Source organism: Myxocyprinus asiaticus, chromosome 5 (assembly GCF_019703515.2).
Source record: "Myxocyprinus asiaticus isolate MX2 ecotype Aquarium Trade chromosome 5, UBuf_Myxa_2, whole genome shotgun sequence".
NCBI classification, from domain to species: domain Eukaryota; kingdom Metazoa; phylum Chordata; class Actinopteri; order Cypriniformes; family Catostomidae; genus Myxocyprinus; species Myxocyprinus asiaticus.
Genome location: NC_059348.1, coordinates 31075131 through 31082362, shown reverse-complemented (window position 1 = coordinate 31082362; position 7232 = coordinate 31075131).

The window sequence follows — 7232 nt, the reverse complement described above, 5'->3', positions numbered from 1 at the left end:
TGACCTACGGTCTCTGACGCCCAGACACTTTTATGGTAGAAAAATAATAATAATAATAAATATTGCCGCAAGCAGGGGGCCAAGCACATATGGCGAGATATTCAAAATAATCAAATTTGACAGTAAAGATCCTGTGGATGCTGTGGTCAGCTATTTTGGAGTGACATTTCACCTGCTTTGAGCACAGTTGCAAAAATAGGATTTTATTAAGTTATAGCGCCCCCAGTATTAAAAATTAAAGAAACTCAGTATGTTACCTCAGAGCGTTCTCTTGTCTATGTGTACAAATTTTGTTACGTTTGTAAATTGCACTCACAAGATACAGGCTAATTAGTCATTATAGGCCATGCCCAAAACATATTTGAGAAAAATGGACCTCATGCTGTATCTCCGCAATACTTGACACACCTTGGTATGTGTCACCGCTATCATACCTTGAAGTCACCTGCAGCGTTTCACCACACTGCCCCTACTGGTCAGGAGAGAGCAAAAACATCTATTTTGGCTTATAACTCTTGAACGCTTTGGCCAAAAATTATAAAACTGGTCTCTTTAGATTCAGTGAAACATTCCAAGTCAAACGATACCCACTTTTCCCATGTCGGCCATTTTGGGCGTCAGCCATTTTGAATTTTGTCGCAAAATGCTGTATTTTATGAACGCATTGGCGTATCGTTACGAAATTTTGTATGTTTCATCAGGACCATGCCCTGAATGTGCCTGAGAAGTTTGGGTCCGGCGCCACCTAGTGGTGGAATTTTATTTCTTTTAATTTTTTTTACTTTGTGAGCTTATAACGTTTAGTGGCATTGGTCTACTTTCACAGGACTGGTCCTGTTAAGTTCGGGAGGACTTACCGAGCGCAACGATATCATATTTGCTATGGTTCGCCTTATGGCCTGTTGCCACTTTGAAAATAGTTCCGAAACTACTTTTGCGAATTGCTCCAAAGCCATTCGTCCGATCGGAACAAAACCACCAAAATAAGAAGTGTCATTAGTACATTTCTTAAGTTAAGAGGGAACATGGCAAACTTTTGCTTGTTTACAAGTGCCCAGGGGCATTCTCTGCAGTGCACCAGTGCAGAGGGGGGAGTAGCTGCTGAAATGCGCCGTCAGATCCAGCAGAGGTGAATGAACAGTCGTGGGAATTCAGCTCAGTGAGCATGACCGTTCGGCTCCGAAGAGAAAATCTGAATGAGTGGTTGCATACCAGCTCCTTTTATACCCGTATGTCTGGGGGAGTGGCATGCAAATACCACTCGCCAATTTTCATTGGCCTTTTATCAAAGACCAGAGGTGTCTCGGGCTCCCAAGAGTGACCCCTAGTGTCACTACATCAACACAATGTCGAGTGAGTGACAGATAGGGAACTACACATTGCCTGCTGGAAAAAAAATAAAAAAATAATGAACAATCTGGATCTCCATTTCCTCCATGTGAGTCGACTGTTCTTGCTCATCTCCAAATGGGATCTACTCCCTGCATTTTCACTAATTGCAGATTCAATTATTAGACCTATTAGCATTAATATTGTTATTGTTCTTAAGGATAATAAAACAAAGTATTGCAATACTTTCAAAAAGCAAAGACCATGAGCCAATGTTTTCTTATAAATTATTTTTAATATTAGTTAATGCATCATGTTTTTTTCTGTACAATGTTATTCTTATTGTGCACTATTCCACGTATATTTGTTTCACAGTACCTTGTGTTATATTCTCCAGGCATTAATCCAGGCATTATAAAAAGAGTAGCTGGCTTCAGGAGTCTGTTTGGAATATACTTGTAGAAAAAATACATGTGCAAATATAAACAAGATGTATATTTATGCAATTGTGCTCTTTACTCATCTTTTTACAGACTCTGTATGTTTAGACATTTCATCTGAAGTTAGTCTAGATAAATTGTCATGGATTTGTGCACCCGCGTTCGCGAGACCCAGACAAACTATTGACGCGAATGCATGCTGCCAACATGACATAAGCGTGATGCACCCACATCAATAACAGAAAGACATGGGGCACGAGTGTCCGGATCCCAACACAGACTGAAACCAAACCAGACAGAAAGTCAGGATCCAGACACCGTGCTCCCAACATGAAACAAGATGGACCAAAGAGCGCACGGCAGGGAATACAACCAATACCGTGTGCTCACATAAAGACAGACAATGGAACACAAGACAGACATTGGACGATGATGCCACCCCACACACACACACACACATAGCACTGATCAATTCTAATTATTTTTTCTCCTTCAAAATTGATACCAGGCCTAACCGCATTTTTAGGTTGTGTGAGGAAATTTTTGCCACAATCTCCATGCTGAGATGTATTCTAGGGTGGTGGAGGACAGACCTCATCTGTTGTTCTGTGCCACTGGTGCATACTGTGGATAATGGCACAATGTGCATGACTGGAACAATGGGATCAGGCAGGTGAGAGCATGAGCAGACAGAAGAACGTGGGATAATTCTCTCTCTCTCCCTCACTTTCACTCCAGTAATGACACTTGCTCTCTGTCTCACCTTTCCCTGCATGTAGGTCAGTGTCTCATCTTCATGTATTTGATATGTCCTGGGTAATGGATGATAAAATGTATAAAGCTGGATAATTGAGATTTAAAAAATACGTTGGATTAAATATAGAGCTTTTTAAAAATGGAACCCATAAAGAACAATATTTAAAAATAACATAGAATAAGAATGTGGTTTCCCGGCATTCACATTATTTGTGCACAAAATGATGAATTAATCTCTAATTAGGGCATACAAGGTTCATCTCATTAAGTGTCTACATAAATATGTCACCCTTCTTTGTAGTTTAAAGACCCCATGAAATCACTTGTCGAGCACAGTTTTCTTTTCTATGAGTGCAAGATGCATCATCAACATTTTTGGTTGTTTTCCCAAGATATAAAAGCCCTATTTGGACGAGATTAGTTTTAATATGAAAACGTGGGGTAATGAAACAATTATCAGATTTTCTTTGAGATTTTGATTTAGTGAGAATCAGTCATATCAGTAATTTTTTCTGACTTTTAAGAGACTGAGCATTCCCTTGCCAGTAAAACTGCGGCGTCTTTTACCTTCTATAAAACCCCCGGTAAAAATAACTCCAGGTTATACAAATCATATGCAAATTCATATACGGGTAAATATTACCCAATGTCTTGTGAGAAAGAAGTTTTTTGTACCGTTTTAAGTATAGAGTTGCTCCTGGATGCGTTTTTTTTTTATTTATTTTTTTGCCTTGTACCTGAAGTTTATCATGTGGTATAGGACAGCGTGGAGACACAGAGCCCAAAGATGCAATTTAAGAACATCAAGACTTTGCAAACCACTTATTAGAGGATTAAGTCTTGTGACAACTTTAGTAAGATTTATTCTGTAGTAAATAGCATAGCATATGCATGTACCTATACATAAATGAACTATATTGCCAATATTAATAGCCCAATTCCTGCAAAAGTAAACAGTTTCAAAATGACAACAACGTGTATAGGATGAAGACACACTGATCTCGGCGATTTCTACAGACACTGGTTATCCCGTGCAGACTGACAGTAAACTTTTCAGATATCTACAGTAAAAAATTGCTCTACAGACACATGTCTGGAAAAATAATCCTGTCCGAATAGGGCTTAAGACTGTAAATGTGTATATCTGCTAAAAGATATACTTTTAAGAGTACACTAAGTATAAATGACCAAAGCAAACAGACATGGACTAAAGTTTTAGTCAGTTCAGGCAGCTAATGTATAGAGGCAACAACTAGTATAAAAGTATAGCCTCTATGGTGAATGGAACCTCAGAACGAGAGAGATACAGAAATTTACCACATCTGATATGACAGAGTTGTTTTTAGCTTAATTGTTGCAACTGTACTGTAACTCCAAAAATGACGAGGACATAAGTGGGGGTTGGGAGGACATGTTCTCTGTGACTGTGTGTCAGAACCTGCATTGTGTGGAGCTTTGTCCTACACAATGTGATCCCTCTGGCAAGAGAAGACACACAATCACAGATTGCTGACAGTTCAATTTCACACTTCATTATTGGGCTGCAGAGTGGTTGGAGTTACTCAAAGAACTAGCATTGTTTTGGTTCAGTTCTGTGATGCTGTTCATTTTTCTCTCTAAATTGATCTGGAACACAATATTGTCCACAAGGCTTTGAAGAATCTATTCCAAAAATAGAGAGGCTGTGCTTTTATTTATGGTATATGCTCAAGGAATGCACACTTCTTTCATTCAGATGTAAACCAGAAGGTAGAGGAGGCTTGTTCTGTGTGGTTGCCAACAAGGTACAAACTAAGTTGTGATATGTGTCAATACGTTTTGACAAGGCACAAAACCAGGGAAAACAGGTTCAATTAAGGAGATGCTAGTGTAGTTAGAACAGTACAGTTCATATAGAACACTCAATTCTGATGTCATTGTGAGGCAACATATTACATTGTACAGTTTGTTACAGTAATACTACAGTGTTTCTGTGTTCATGCGCCAAGAAATACTAATGAACAATATTGTAATTAATTTTATTAACATCCTAATGTGTTTAGAGAGACCCCTTTTCTACAAAATCTTGTTATTTTTACTTGGCGACTGATGTAAAATATTGACCATAAAATTAACCTCAGTAAAATTTCTCTCCTGACAAACAGTATCCTAAGAGATGTGTTTGATTAAAGCGCACTCTCATCGAACCTTCTTTTTGAAGTTCCTTGAAAGTACAAGCTCCATTTCTGATGCTGTTGGTGACTGGCCAGCAAACCCAACTTAGATCTACCAAGACCAGCTAAATCAAGCTTGCCACAGCAAAAACTTCTACAGAACTACTAAGACACATCACTTCAAAAATCTGCTGCTTGATTCCATTCATCAGTTAAAAGTAAAGGTTTATTTGAGTTAAAGGTTTATTTGAGACATGAATGTATGAGCATACTAAGTCAGAGCTAAGCACATAAATTAGCCCACATGTTACAGTAGAGGAATGTGTTCCCACATTTTTTCCACAATTAATTTCCATGACTTTTCCATGAATTTCCAATTGATTGTCATTATTTGAAAAACATGTTATAGAGATTGCAGTCACAAAGAACAATTTCTAGCTGATGAAATATTTTAGAGCCGAGCATAACTAGAAAAATATAGGCCATGTATTCACCATGGAAATTTTTGTGAGTTTGACCATTTTAAAATTCAATGAAATTGCCAGGTTTAAATTTAAATGTAGTAAAAGATTTTCTTGGTTTACTCTGTTGACTAATTGAGGAGCATTGCATGGTTAAATGGTTAGGTCCTCCCGGATAGTTACTCTTTAAACCACACCTAACAACAGTTAAATTAGCTTAGGGTACACTTAGATATGATAGAACCCCTAATGCCCTAACTAAGTTTCATCTATTTTCCCCATTTTAGGGCCCCCATTGTTCAGTCATCTACTGAAGATAAGTGAAACAATGCTAATCACCTGTCAGAGAACAAAAGTACACAGGCAACAATGCGCCACCACTGATAATGGTGGACATCAGACACAGAGTGTCCTCACCCAGCCTGTCTCTCTGCCTCCATATCTACACATGCAGGTGGAGGGAGACAAGAGACTCTTTCTCTGGCTTTTCCTATACTACATGACAGCAGATTAATCAGCCTGTCTACTCCTGGTTAACAGAAAAAAAAGTTTCTATTTCAAGGTAACATCAAGAAAAACAGAGTACCAAACAAGTCCAGTTTACCTAAATGTATTCATGATTAGTGTGGCTGAAAATTTTTTAAATCCAGTTAATCCCAGTCTTGTGCAGCAAATGAATGTATAGGGGTTCATACATGAACAATTTAACAAGGCAAAATTATTTTGCACATGTAAAGCCTCAATTGCCTCTGAAGCACAGTGAAAATGTACAGTGCCAACCTACGAAGAACCAACAAAAGATTCAAAGTTTTATACAATCTTCTGCAGTTTTACACAATATTTTGTCTATAGTATGTTCTCACAATATTTTTTTATTCAGATCCTAAAGCCTTTTCAAGAGTAGGAACATGTGAACAATACCAATACACCAAGACATAATTCTTTTGCACAGGTAAAGACTCTGAGAACGCTTGCCTCTGAAGCATAATACTGTAGTAAAACTTCACACCACCAAACCCTTAAATATTAACCAACAAAACATACAAAGGGGAGTGCACTGCAAATAATAATAATAATATTTTTATAACTACTTTTTTCTTTCTTTTTTTTTTTTTTCCAGTAAAAAAATATCTAAACATTCTTTAAACATGATTTATTTACTAGACAAGCAAAGTGGCATACATTTTAATTCTTGTTTTGAGATACATTTAACCAAATTTAGTTAATTTAATTTAGTCATGTGTAAAGCCTAAAGTTCACTAAATTCTGTCAGATGTCTCTGAAAACAAAACGTAATATTTTATGCCATTATGCTTGTCAGGCAAATATATATTGTTTTAAGAATTTTTTTTATCTTTACTGGAAAACAAGACAAAAACACTAATTAAGAATTTTATTGATTGATTGATTGATTGATTGATTGATTGATTGATTGATTGACTGATTTCATCAAACCAAACATCTGATGCTTTAAATATTGTGTTGTTATGAAATCTTTTGCATGTAGTGAAACCTAATCCTTATATTCCAAAATGAATGACGTCTTGAGGATTAAAATCTAATCCAGACCAGAAGTGTCATTTCACCAGATCCAACTCATCAGTGCACATGCCATTATGATGAACATACTAATTACGGACTATACAGAGAACAAGTGTTAAAAATATACTTTCCCACACTGTAAAAAGTAAAGCTGTCCAACTGTTATATTAAGGAGCTATTTCTTCCTGACCTGACCCTAAAAATGACTTTTGTTGGTTGTTACCACACATGGTTGACCATGTTCGAGGAATTACGGGATGTCCTTTTGGTACCTGTATATTTCACAGTTAATTACTTTATATAACATTAAGTAATATAATGTTAATAAACAAACCTACTCGAGTTACAAAAATCTGCCTTGCACTTAAATGTACTGTGAATCACCATAGTTATAGGTGGTAAAACAAAAGACCGCATAGTGACTTAATTTCCTCAAGAGTGTCCCTTCCTGCAATGACCAATAAATGTGTATATACCATGAACAATGTTACCCACGCAAACGCAAAACAATGTCAGGGTAACACACGTGACACTAAAATAATGCAGGAAAC